A 14192-nucleotide genomic window follows, 5' to 3' on the forward strand; every position below is an offset into this window, starting at 1 on the left:
CTGCTGTTTTTATTATGTATAGTTCATGTAGTCGGTGACCGACAGACAAGGTTTTCCATTTCAGTTGTCAAAATTACCACAGAGAACCTTTCACAGGCTTCACACCGGTTCCATCACTGACACTAGGCCAAGAAGACAATCTGCTTTTCTAAGATTAAACCAGAGTCGCTTCACTTAGAATCTCAGGAAGCATAATGTTAGGTTGAAATGGACTGCCAAAGAGGCCAGTGTCGACAGCACCATCCCTGTCATTTGTCTAACACTCTTACGAATGTCACCTTTCTCTTCCTCTGTCCCCCAGTCATTCTCTCCTGCTGGCATATGAACCTCTGCTGAAGGAAATAGTTGCCATTGGGCTACACAGCGGTATTTTCTCTTCCAGTTGGATTTGCATTTCAATCTGCATTTTGAAGGAGCTCTTCATGCAGGTTTTCCGTTTTGTATAACCTGGGAGGCAGCATTCACAGTGCCGTCCGTGTTAATAAACTTGAGTACCACTCTGCTCCTGCCGTTAGGGCATTAGCCGGCAAATGCAGTCAGTAGTTTGAGACCTGATCACGATTGGAATACAGCATGTGACAGTTACCTGCAGTGGTTTCTCTGTAATGGTACCATGTGACCTATACAGGAGAGTAAAATGGTTTCCACCATCAGGGTTCACGCTGGTCCCCTTTATTTGCCAGAGTGAAGGGAAAGGCCATTCTCACTCTCATTATCTTAGAAAATTTTATTTATCTCATGATGTCTGTCTGCAACTTTGAAGCAGGCAATGTAGCATCTCATGACAGCTCAAAAGAATGAAATGTGACTAAGCTATTTCCAAAGTACACTTTCCTCCGCACTGCGCAGTGTGCTCCCAGCACCCTCCCGCTCAGTGAACTCACATCCCTTGATAGGTGGTCAATTTGTTTTGAGGCTAAATCTGTAGACTTGGTGATGCTCTCTGATAATTCTATATTTTCTTTGTGGGGTTTTACAACTTGGATCACAATTATTATTTATTGTATCCAGGTAGTCTTGACATCTTGTCATTGAGACTTTGTTTCAGAATGTTAAGATTAAATAAACCAAGGAACACCACATTTATCTAATACGTGAGCACCTAAGTGATCAAAGATGCCGACAGAGAACTGCTATGGACGCAGTCACTGGTAAGACGAAACAAAGAAACAAAGAGGGACATCTGTAACTTGAGATTCTCATTTAAAGCATTCCTCTCATTAAAATTATTTATAAAAAAACGCATCAAGCTCAGATTCACGAAAAGATAAGGAAATGGGTTAATTTTTTTTTTATGGTGAGGAATATTGGCATTGGGCTAACATCTGTTGCCTCTCTTTTTTTTTTTGCAATTCTTTTTTTTTTTTTTTTGAGGAAGATTAGCCCTGAGCTAACTACTGCCAGTCCTCTTCTTTTTGCTGAGGAAGACTGGCCCTGAGCTAACATCCGTGCCCATCTTCCTCTACTTTATATCTGGGACGCCCACCACAGCACAGCTTGATGAGCGCTGTGTACGTCCACGCCTGGGATCCAAAACTGCGAACCCCTGGCCGCCGAAGCAGAGCACACAAACTTAAGCACTATGCCACGGGGCTGGCCCTATGGGTTAGCTTTTTCGTGTTTGTTAGAGAGTGATCCTGTGCAGGGAGCATTAAACCATGGACTGCTCCCACTGCAGCCATCCAAACAGGAGTGTGGGTTTATCCCCAACCGTGGTGGCCACAGGGCAGCTCTGTGGGTCTCAGTGAGGTGCGCACATGTCTCCTACTGTGTATGATGTGTCTGTATAAGAAGAACGTGTCAAGTGATGATGTCTGAGATCTGGGACCAGCTGTGGTTCTCGTATGAGGATAGGGCACCTGGCTGAGGAGAAACGTCAGGCTGCTGTTCTCTACGGAGCGACCTCTGTGAGCTGCTCACGTCTGTCTCCACTGCGTGCTGCTTCTGGAGATCAGGGGCGTGTGGGCAGCTGTTAGCTCAAGCTTTTGCTGACACTTCCCCCTGTGCTCTATTTGACAGGAACATTCCTGTACCCACGTGGTTACTGAGTAAACTGTTGGAGGTAATCTGTGTGCGTGTGATCATTGGCACAGTGAACTCTAGTTTCCATTCCACCTCGATATCCAAACTGAATCTGAACTCTCACCAGTTTCCGCACGTCATGAACGTAAAGAGAAGAGCACCTCTCCGCTCAGCTGCGGCTGGTGGTGCTCCGTCAACACTCTGCCCGGCCCTGCGCTCACCGGCCTGGGGGCTGGGGCTGCGCAGAGGGCCAGGGGCCTGCTTGTTTGCAAACCAAACCGGGACTGCCCTAACGCTCTGAAGCTTCTATGAGCAGGAGTCTCACAGCCTAGCTGTACCAAGCACATAACCTCAAGGAACGCAGTGATGAGGCACAGTGTGCAGGCTGGTCCACGTCTGCCCCGTGCCCTCGGGACAGGAGGGGCTGGGCAGGACCGTAGACATTGAGGTTGGAAACTCCATGAGATTCCACCTAATCCAAATCCCCACTTAACAGAGGGGCAGTGTCCTGCCACAGATCACAGTCGCTGGCGGTGCCAGGCCTGGACTCCACATCTGCGTGTCCAGGACGCTGCCTAGGGGACCAAGTGCCTGGGCGTCCTTCCTCCCACACCGCAGTTCCCGTGCAAGCAGGCCTGCTCTGGTTATGCCTGAATGGGTGTCATGGCACACCTCCGGCCTTGTGGAGAAGCTTTCTCGTGAAAGGAAGGAGAGATCCCTGACGCACTTGTTGACGCAGTGGCTCCTTGGTGCCTGTGCTGGTCGGCTCTCTGCTTAGTGCTTTATGTATTTTTTACTGTCACCTCATTTATCACTCACTAAGCTACTGTCGTAACTCAAGGTCACACCGCTACCAGGTGGCAGAGTGGGTTGGAACCCTTCTGTCTCCCTAGAAACGAACCTCTTTATCATACAACTGCTACCCTGTATTCATCCCTGTTTAAAACAGCTGTTTCTTCAAGTAGCTCCAACCAAAGCCAGAAGGACTGAGGGTCTGGACAGACCGGGAACCCAGAAGGCATACCTTATGTGCAGTGTTAGCCATTTTACTACTGTGTGGTTTTTGACAAATTAAGCTTTTTTGAGCTCCAATTTCCCAATCGGTAAAATTTAAATGGAGTTATGGTAGTCTTACAGTGTCTGTCCAGTCCATTTATCTTGATCATGGCCCCCCTCCTTATGGCAAGTATGACTCTGACCCACTTGGTCGAAGGCGTGTCCTCTCCTTTTGGCCACAGTGACTGCCCAGGTTTTCTGTGTGTGACTCAGGAAGTGTATTTACCCGGATCGTGTAAATGGATGCTGGGGAGAAGTGGCCTCCCTTTGGGTTTGAAAACCAGAAGGTGGAGCTGCTCCTGTTCGTCCTTACTACGTGCAGGGAGAACCGTGTCTTCAGCTAGGATGAGGGATTCCAAACCTTAGAAGGAAGCAGAGGAATGAATGAGTGGGTAGGAAAAAGTCCTGATGATGGCACTTGAGGTACGGATCATTGTCCCTCAGGTTGTCTCCACCGTCAAATTTTCTGTTTGTTTCCTAATTAATTCTTTTCGGCTTTAGTTGCCTTCTGTGTCTTGCAATCAAGAGGGTTTTTTGGGGGTTTTTTTTAGGAAGATTAGCCCTGAGCTAACATCTGCCAATCCTCCTCTTTTTGCTGAGGAAGACTGGCCCTGAGCTAACATCCATGCCCATCTTCCTCTACTTTATATGAGGGACGCCTACCACAGCATGGCTTGCCACGCAGTGCCATGTCTGCACCTGGGATCTGAACCAGCGAACCCCAGGCTGCCGAAGCAGAATGTGTGAACCAGGCCGGCCCCGCAGTCAAGAGTTTTGACTAAAGTAGGAATGACACCTGCCTTAGCTGTTTCCAAGGTTCTTCATGAGACCAAAGTAAAAAATAGTATATAGACCTCTTTTTCTTCATTTTTTTATTGTGCCAACATACATATGACATAAAATTTATCATCTTAACCATTTTTAAGTTAACAGGTCAGTGGTATTAAATACATTCATAATGTTGTGCAGCCATCACCACCATTCATCTCCACAACTCTTCATCTTGTGAAACTGAAGCTCTGTCCACATTGATGGCTAACTCTCCATCTCCCTCCCCTGGCTCCCACCCTTCTATTTTCTGTCTCTGAATTTAACTACACTAAGTACCTCATAGATCCTCTCAATACATGCAGAAAATAGCAGTCTGAAAATTTTAATATTCAATGTCAAAAAATGAAAGGAAAGAAAATTCTTTTCAAACTAGGAGTAGAAGGAAACTCCCTTAATCTGACAAAGTATTTGTACTGAAAGCTGACAATACATGTCATTCTCAGATACCGCCTTTCCAGACAGGAAGGGGTCAGATCTGCCTTTAGCATGCTGCTGTCTAACTCTCTTGAGAAGGATTTCCCACGCAAGTCAGAAAAAGTACAATTCACAATAAAAACTGGTTGATAGGGGGCCGGCCCTGTGGCCAAGTGCTTAAGTTCACGTGCTCTGCTTCAAGGCCCAGGGTTTCACCGGTTCAGATCCTGGGCACCAACGTGGCACCACTCAGCAAACCATGCTGAGGCGGCGTCCCACATGCCACAAGTGGAAGGACTCACAATTAAACATACACAACTATGTACCAGGGGGGTTTGGAGAAAAAAAGAAAAAAAATTAAATCTTAAAAAAAAAAGTGACTGATAAATTTCACTGTATCAAATTCAAATCTTCTGTACAACAAAAAACCACCACAAACAAAATGGAAAGACTAGCAGCCAATCAGAAGGAACTTGGAATAATTACACAGAATTAGTATCTAGAATATATTAAATAAAGACTTCCTGTAAATCTATAAGCAAAAGTCAAATAACCCAATACAAAAATAGGCAAAGCTCTTCACAGAACATGTGGAAAGTGGCCTAACAAGAGCTCTCGTCCATTGCTGGTCATAGTGCACTTTGCAGAGGAATTGGCAATATGTGGTGAAACGGGGGATATTCACATGATACAGCCGGGAGTTTACTTGTGCCCCAAAGAAACACTTCCACGTGAATACAAGGAAATATGTATAAGAATGTTCCCTGAAGCAATGTTTGAATAAGTTGCAAAAATAAAATTTAGTTTGGATCGAGAAAGTAAACGATTGCCAGTCATTGGGCTGGCAGGGCAGACATACATTCAGCCAGCTGCAAAGTTAGCAAGAAACAGTGTTTCTCCCACAGACAAGCTGGAAATGTTCATAAGGAGCCCACTTTGAGTAGCTGCTGCTTTCTTCCTCACTGAGAAAACTTTCTCTCTAAAATCATAAACTTTGCTGTTTGTAAGTGTGTCAGTAAAAATAAAATGTCCCGCTCTTGCCTGGAGGATCTAAATCACTTTGACCCAGAGAAGCAACCTCATTCCCAGCCCAGGGGCAGAGCTTCAGGTAAAGTGTGGTCTGGACACAGCCACCCATTGTCACCTTAACTTTGTAGTCTCCTAGGAAACCAGACATTCCAGGCCCGATGTTGTACCCTTTACACAGAGCCTTGTTTTATTATCAAAACACTGCTTCGGGGCCGCCCTGTGGCCAAGTGGTTGAGTTCGCGTGCTCCACCACGGCGGCCCGGGGTTTCGCTGGTTCGGATCCTCAGTGCGGACATGGCACCACTCATCAGGCCATGCTGAGGCAGCGTCCCACATAGCACAACCAGAAGGACCTACAACTAGAATATACAACTAGGTACTGGGGGGCTTTGACGAGAAGAAGAAGAAAAAAGATTGGCAACAGATGTTAGCTTAGGGCCAATCTTGACCAAAAAAAAAAAAAAGAATTTGCTTGGAAAAAAAAACACTGCTTGAGTTCATTTCACCTTTTGCCTAAATCCTGTAAATATTAATCTCTTCCTTTGTTTCGAGAGATGACCGACATTTTCCCAGGTGTTTAGCTTCTCTCATTGCAATGAGTTCATGAAAGAAGTTTGTTGAATTACAGATTTGTCACTGGTGAGGGACAAGTAGGCTGATTGGGCCAGGACATAGTAAAAACAAACCAAAACTGAAAACTACAAACAAACAAAAAGCACTAAATATCCAACAATCAGATCATAAATTATGGTGTACTCATAAAATGAAACACTATACTGTAGTTAAAAGGCATGAACTGTATGTATAATCATCCATATAGACAATTCTCAAAACCTAATGTTGAGTTTTGAAAAGTGATCAAAACAATGCTACAGCTCACCTATCATTCATGTAAATTAAAACAGAAAACATCTGCTATAGACTGAACATGGTGCCCTCTCAAAATTCATATATCGAAACCTAAGCACCAGTGTGATGGTTCTTGGAGGGGCCTTTGGGAGGTGACCAGGTCCTGAGGATGGAGGCTTGTGAGCGGGATTCCCGCCCTTAGAAAAGAGGGCTGAGAGCTCCCTGCTCCTCCTGCCATGTGAGGACCCAGCATCTACGAACTGGAGCAGGGCCCTCGCCAGACACCGAATCTCCTGGCGCCTTGATCTTGGACTTCCAGCCTCCAGAACTGTGAGAAATCAATTCTGTTGTTTATACGCCACCTAGTCTGTGGTGTTTTGTTATAGCAGCCCGAATGGACTGAGACAACATCATCACATATAGTCTACATGTAGTGTAGCTATAGATACACTGAACGGAAGGGCTGGGGAGGGACGGCTAAAGGGAATGGGACTGATAAGTGGGACAGATGTCTGGGGCTAATAAACAGCTGATTACATAATGTTTCATTTCTTTTATTAAAATATTTAAAAGCAAATATGAACAAATATTTTTAATAATTTGGGGGTGATAGATACTTTTGTGTCTGTACATTATTCTCAGTACTTCTGTGGATTTAAAAATGTTTACAGGGCCGGCCCAGTGGTGCAGCAGTTAGGTGCACACGTTCTGCTTTGGTGGCCCGGGGTTCACCTGTTCGGATCCCGGGTGTGGACATGGCACTGCTTGGCAAGCCATGCTGTGGCAGGCGTCCCACACATAAAGTAGAGGAAGATGGGCATGGATGTTAGCTCAGAGCCACTCTTCCTCAGCAAAAAGAGGAGGATTGACAGCAGATGTTAGCTCAGGGCTAATCTTCCTCAAAAAAAAAAAAATTATGTTAAAAAAATGTTTACAAATTAAATAGAAAAATAGTGACAATAGTGTCTGGTTCCTGATTTTAATAGGAATGCTTGTGATTTAATGGGAATGCTCCATTTATTTATTTTTATCATGTTAAGCTAATATATAATCATTCCAATTTTAAGGGCTTAAAAATCTAGATGGACATTAAAATTTATCAAATGCCTATTTAACCATCTATGGAAGTGATCATATGGTTCCCCCCTTGATATGTTAATATGGTGGATTTATTAATAGTTTTATTTATTTTATTTGCTGAGGAAGATTAGCCCTGAGCTAACAGCTGTGTCAGTCTTCCTCTATTTTATATGTGGGTCGCTGCCACAGCAGGCTGACCAGTGGTGAAGGTCCCCACCTGGATGGACTGCAAATCCAGAAGCCTAAGTGGGAGGTGTGAACTTAACCACTATGCCATCAATGGGCCCCAATAGTTTTCTTAGTTCTGAAGAATTCTTGAATCCCTGGAGTGGACCCCATTTAGTCACGGTGTATTTTAAATAGATACGCCTATTCAATTTGTCAGTATTTTCTCTTATTTCTGCATAAATGTCTATAGGTGTCTGTAGGTGTGGGTTTTGGTTTGGGCTTTGTTGCTGGGGCCTTTGTCAGGTGGACGCGGCTGACCCTGGCTTTGTAACATGAGGACGGAGGCTTTCCTTCTTTCTACATTCACTGCGACAATTTATTGTTAGAATTACCTACTATTTAAAGATTTTTAAAAATTCAGCAGTTAAAATGTTTGACCCTGGTGTTTTTGGGTGGGTATGTCTGAAAACGTTTTCCGTTTTATCAAGTTACTGTTCTGTAAGATTTTCTCTTTTAACTTAACTATGGTTATCTAAATATTCCTTGGAAAGAATTCATTTCACACTGATTTCCAGCATAGTATTGAGCCAGGCAAAGGTGCTCCGCATCTTATTTTTATGTGGTTACGTCCATTTTCTCATTCCCAATTTTGCGAATCTGTGCGCTCTTCACGTTTTCCTTGACTTGGATTTGTAATGATTTAACTACATAAACTTTCAAAGAGCTAGATTTATGTATCAGCTCTAGTCATTTTCATTTTTAACTTCTGCTTTCATGAACTGAATTCCTCCTGCTTCCCAGAGGTGACTTTTGTTTTCTCCCAATTTGCTCAATTTAATGCCTAATTCATTTACTTCTACTCTTTTTTGTTAAGGTAGTGGGGGACTCCGTTTCGCAGTACGGGACCTAAATTTCTTACATCAATAATCACACTGGAGAGGCAGCGTTTTCCCTGCGCTACCTCTCACCACCGTCCGTCTCTGGGCGGCAGGTCAGCTCCGCCGCGGGACTTCCCAGGGCAGGGACGGCAGACGCCCGGCCCGCGGCCGGCCCACCGCGCCAAGACGCGCCCGCGGTTTACGGCGAGGCGCGCCGCAGAGCCCTCTGGGAGATGCAGTCCCCGAGCGAGCGGGACTCTGGGAGATGTAGTTCTGCGCAGACACCTTCGCGGCGGGACCGCGTCAATCTCGGCCTGCGGGCCGCAGGGTAAGGGTGTGCGGGGCGGGGGCAGCCTCCGTGTCCGCCAGGGTCCCGCGGTGTCCCCGGCGCGCCCAAGCCAGTCCGAGGAAGGCCTGCGGGCGGCTGGTGGGGCGGCGTTGGGGTCAGTGGGGTCCGGGGCGGCGGGCAGTGGGGGTGAGAGCGTGGAGACCTTGGCCGAGGACCCCGGGGGTTGGGTGATTCGGCCTTTGCAGGGTCATTGAGTGTCGGACTGCGGATGTTATGAATTGGAGCGGGACAGCTGGGTCGGGCCGAGTGCGGAAAGGGTCTGTGGGGTCGGGATGGGGTGAGGTGCGCAGTTGGGGGCCTGTGGGGATGAATGACTGGGGGAGCTGGGGAGACTGGGGAGTGGCTCTCGGTGACTGCAGGTGGTGAGGGATGCGTGCATGTGGACTTGTTAGGGCCGGTGTTCGGGGTCTGTGGGTCTGTAATCAGGCGTCTGTAGACAGTGATTGGACAGCTCCCGGGATAGATGATGGGGGACGCAGAGCATTGGTGCTTTACAGGTGCCTGAGGGGAGTGAATTACTGGGGCCTAGGGGTCTGAGTTGGTTTAAGGGCGTCGGTGATTTAGAGGTGAGAGGTCTGGACTTCGATGCCTTCAGGGTGTCAGTGGTTGGGGCATCTGGGGAGTGCCTCATGGGGTCAGTGAAGGGCAACTGGAATTTGCTGTTTGGAAGGACCGTGAAGTTTAATCCTTGTGGGGTGAGTGACTGGGGTTTTGTATGGTTTGGGGATTGCCGGGTCTTGTGAGAGTTCTGTGAATGGAGAGACTATGGATTTCATTATTGGAGGGAGGTTTTCTCTCATTAACTTATTATTGTGCCTCAGGGCTGAGTGGCTTTGGAGGACTGTGGGGGTAGGGGATGGGAGAGGGCTGTGTGTATCAGTAATTATAGGCTCATGGAGGAAGTGAGTGCTGGATGTCAGCCTATGTAGTGGCTGGGGAATTGAGAGACCAGTGATTAGGATGCCTGAAGGGTGAGGAATTGAGGACTATTAGGGATAATTGATTGGGGAGCTTTATCAGGCTGAGTGATTGAGGAGGCCTGGGTATCAGGCATTGGAAGAGTAAGTGATTGGGGAACGGTGGGCTGAATGATTTGGTAGCCTGTGGATGGAGGTCACAGATTGTCAGACATTTGGCCGTGAGTAATTGGGGGCTATGGGAATGACTGCTTGGGGACATAGTAGATATGGACAGTTGAGGAGACAGTTTGTGGGGACAATAGGATGAGTCATTAGGAAGCCTGTGGGGTTAATAAGTAGTGGGATCGTGTGAGAGTTAGTGATGGGCACACTGGGTCTGAGTGATGGGGAATTGCAGGGCTTGCTGGGGATGTGACTGGTGGAGTAAGTGATGAAAGCGTCTTTGCAGGTGGTTGATTAGGGGAAGTGATTGGGACATCTTTGAGGATAATAATTGAGTGGCGTCGGGGTCAGCGGTTGGAGACGAGGCACGCCTGGATACCAGGTGTTGGTTGGTCTGGGAGTCAGTGAGCTGACTGTGGAGGGAGCAGCTGGGGAGACCTCTGGGCATGAGTCTTTGAAGGCCTGTGCAGTTCATGTCCAGGGAGACCCATGGGAGTTGATGGTTGGGGGACCCATAGAGATAATGCATGGCGGAGTATGGAGTGAGGAATTAGGAGTTATTTAGAGGTTAGTAATTGAGAACGATTGAGTGGCCTATGATATGGTATAATAACAGGTCTATGGATATATTTTTTGGTCCGAAAATGTATTCACTGTATAGCACACAAGCCGGTTCAAAAATTTAAAAAGACTATAAGATCACACTTTTGTAATAATGTCAGCATGGTTTCTTTTTTTTAAGATTGGCACCTGAGCTAACACCTGTTGCCAATCTTCTTTTTTTTCTTCTTGTTCTTCTCCCCAAAGCCCCCCAGCACACAGTTGCATATTCTAGTTGTAGGTCCTTCTAGTTCTTCTCTGTGGGACGCCACCTTGGCATGGCCTGATGAGCAGTGTGCAGGTCGGCACCCAGGATCCGACCTGGGGAGACCCTGGGCCTCCAAAGCAGAGTGTGCGAACTTAACCACTCGACCATGAGGCTAGCTCCCTGTCAGCATGGTTTCTGCCACCTTACGAGAGAGGTACCTTTGAAGTAATGGGATTATGGATAACAACCGTCTCTTTATTTAGCATATATGTGTTTTCTGATTTCTCTATAATCATATCATATAATAGCGCTAACTAGCATTTACTAAATGTTTATGTGCCGTACACAGTTCTAAACTCTTCACATGTATTAACTAATTTAGAACTCTCGAGAACATTATGAGGTTAAAGTGAACTTTTGTTGTATTTTAAGGAGAAACTGTTGAATTGTTCATTTAATGAACTGATGGATTCACTCTCCTCTTTTACTTGCCTTTATTTGACAGTGAAAGTGATGTCCTCATTTCCTGTTTGCTCTGTGTCTCACAAACACACAGTCTGTCTTCCTCACTCACTTTCAGAGAGGATGATAGAGTAATACCCAATTTTCTGGGTCACCCACCCTTGTCACCAAGAAAATCAGGTAGAGTCTTCAGGCCTTCCGGAGTGCTGTGCTGTGCTGTGGACGCTCGTGTGAGACGAGAGTTCTGGAATTCAGCGGCAGGCCTTTCTCAGACCATCCCACCTGACTCATCCCCTCCATCCCCTCACATGCGCTTCTGGTTTTGGCTTTTGCGCTGTTTCTCTTGTTCCCGTGTGGTGCCAGGCCAGGCCAGAGGCCCTACTGCAATCCAAGCACGGAAAGAAGGGGATGCTGGTCCCTTCAAGTTAAAGAGTTGACGGGGACTCCAGTGGCAAAGGCAGGATTCCCATATACACCTTGAGGCTCCAGAAACCCCTTGTGTTAATCATTCTACTTCCACCTCTTATTTTAAGTCTTTAGTAGGCACTTTCGTCTCCATATCTCCTTTAATCCTTACAAGCATCCCACGTGGTCTGTGGTTCCATCACCACTTGAAAAGAAAACAAAACCAAACCCGCGGCCTCTGTAGAGTGAAGTGCCTTGCTTAGAAGCACGTGGCCAGCAAGAGAAAAAGCTCGGATTGAACTTTCTTTGTTTTATGCCATATCTCGGGTTCTTTCCCTGAAACACAGTTAATCCCCAGCGTGTAATAGTTTATACCAGGCATCTTCAGGAGGTATTTATGGAGGAGCTATTGAGTGAGTCTCACAGATGATCATGGAGTTAACAGGGGCTTTTGGTGTTTTTGCAGAGTGCTTGTGTTAAACACTGCTGTTAATGCCGTGGGGTTCTTTTTGCATACTCCAGTATTTGGGGTACTTGTTAACTCTGTTTAGAGTCGATAGAAAACTCAATTTGGGCTTTAAATGAAGGTGAGTTTTCAGCAAGAGAGAGATTTAGATGCCAAAGAGTCTGCCTCAACCAAAGAGAATCTGCCACTGATTCAACAGATTCCAGTTTCCATGAACTAACTGGCTTGAGATAAAGAGGAGAAGGTCCCGGGACCAGGGATTCACCTTGGCAAAGACAGTTCTGACCAGAGACCTCTAACCTGCGCATTAAGACACTCCAGAAGATTCACAGGATAGAGCAGGGCCATTTCCCACGAGTAGCAGAAAATGACCAGGTCCCAGGTGAGTAATTTACTTATTTATTCCTAAATTGTGATTCCATACCATTCACCCAAGTAAAATGAACAATTTAATGTTTTTTAGTATATTTTGAGGGTTCTGCACCCATTTAATTGTGCAGCTACAATCTAATTTTAGAATATTTTCATCCTCCTAAAAAGAAACCCTGTGCTCATTAGCAGGTACTCCCCATTTGTCCCTCCACTCCCCATGCCCAAGCTCTAGGCAACCGCAAATGTGCTTTTGTTTCCTGTGGATTTGCCCATTCTACCCGTTTCATATAAATGGAATCATACAATATGTGGTCTTTTGTGACTGGTTTCTTTCATGTAGCTTAATTTCAAGTTGGGACGTGTGTCAATACTTTATTCTTTTTTATTGTGGAATAGTACTCCCTTGTATGACTATACCACATTTTATCAGTTCATCAATCGCTAGACGTTTGAGTTATTTCCGTGTTTTGGCTATTCTGGATAATGCTGCTATGAATATTTGTGTATATGTTTTGTTTCCTGTTCTCTTGGGCGTACACCTAGGAATGGAATTGCTGCTTCATGTGGTAACTATATTTAACATTTTGATGAACTGATGACCTGTTTTTCTGAAGTGGCTGTTCGATTTACAGTCCCACCAGCGACGTACAAGGGTTCCAGCGTCTCCGCCTCCTTACCAGCGCTTGTTGTCTGGTTGTAGCCGTGCTAGTGTGTGTGAATGGTACCCATTGTGGGTTTGATTTGTACTGCTCTCTGTATCCTTGATGCTCTGTAATCTCACACCAATGTGTCTGCATGTAAAATTTTTGTTCACAGTCTTGACTGAGTTCAGCTGGAAGGCTCTTGTCTGCCTGCAACTTCTGGGAACTTTCTTCTTTTATTTCACTGACTGTTTCCTCCGCTTTATTCTTCATTTTCTCTAGTTCTGGGATACTTCCTTGATGTATATTTTCTTCTAGATTTATCCTCCAAGTTTAAAAACTTTAATATATTTGACTTCTTTTTCTTTTCATCTTCATTCTTGCAGTTCCTCAGTTTGGTAATTCAGACTACAAATGTCCTCTTCTCCCAGATTCATTCTGCTGTGTGGCCAATGTATTGGTTTTTTTTCCATTCAAGTATTAATATTAACTCTAGTTGTTTCCTTTTAATGGATCAATATAATGGTTGAAGAAAAGAGACGTGGGACTTTTGTGTTGTTTGCATTAAGATATTTGTTTCAGGGGCCGGTCCTATGGCCTGGTGGTTAAGTTTGATAGGCTCCACTTCAGTGGCCTGGGTTCAGTTCCCAGGCGCAGACCTACACCACTCCTTGGCAGCCATGCTGTGGCAGGACCCGCATACAAATTAGAGGAAGATTAGCACAGATGTTAGCTCAGGGTGAATCTTCCTCAGCAAAAAAAAAAAAAAAGGATATTTGTCTCAAAATCAATATACTGATTTTTCTAGGGGTGATAACCTATGTTGGATGTAAAATGCAGGTCTTCTGTTTAGCTTGAAACCATTTTTTAAAAAATTACCAGTAGTATGTTCCAGCCAGCTCATACCTGCTTGCAAGAGCCAGTAGTTAAACACTGAGGAATGTGCAAACCAGTTATTAAACTTGTGTAGCTTGAAATCAGCCATGGTGGGAATATTTACAACACAGATATTAGCAAATGCTACAAATTAGGGCTCTGTTTTTCAAAAAAAAATTGATTTATCAGCACACCACTAATTGTAACTCTGGATCACATTACTTATCTAATCATTCTCAAAAGTCATGCGTGAGTTTAGCTACTTCACGTATCAAATTGATCTGACTGGAGTCTCCTCTTACAGTTAGATGAGCAACATGATACAGATAACCGTTAAAGCAGTGAACTGAACATGTGTTCAGTGCATGTCTTGTATGCAAGGAGCCATGGGTACATGGCTGGGG

At 45.4% G+C, this 14192-nt stretch overlaps 1 protein-coding gene across 1 annotated transcript in view; it reads left to right on the forward strand.

Annotated features, from left to right (window-relative positions):
• Positions 1-14192, forward strand: part of ZNF605 (zinc finger protein 605) — a 49825-nt gene that overhangs the window by 23122 nt on the left and 12511 nt on the right. The gene's annotated exons all lie outside the window — the stretch shown is intronic.

Source organism: Equus asinus, chromosome 8 (assembly GCF_041296235.1).
Source record: "Equus asinus isolate D_3611 breed Donkey chromosome 8, EquAss-T2T_v2, whole genome shotgun sequence".
NCBI classification, from domain to species: Eukaryota; Metazoa; Chordata; class Mammalia; order Perissodactyla; family Equidae; genus Equus; species Equus asinus.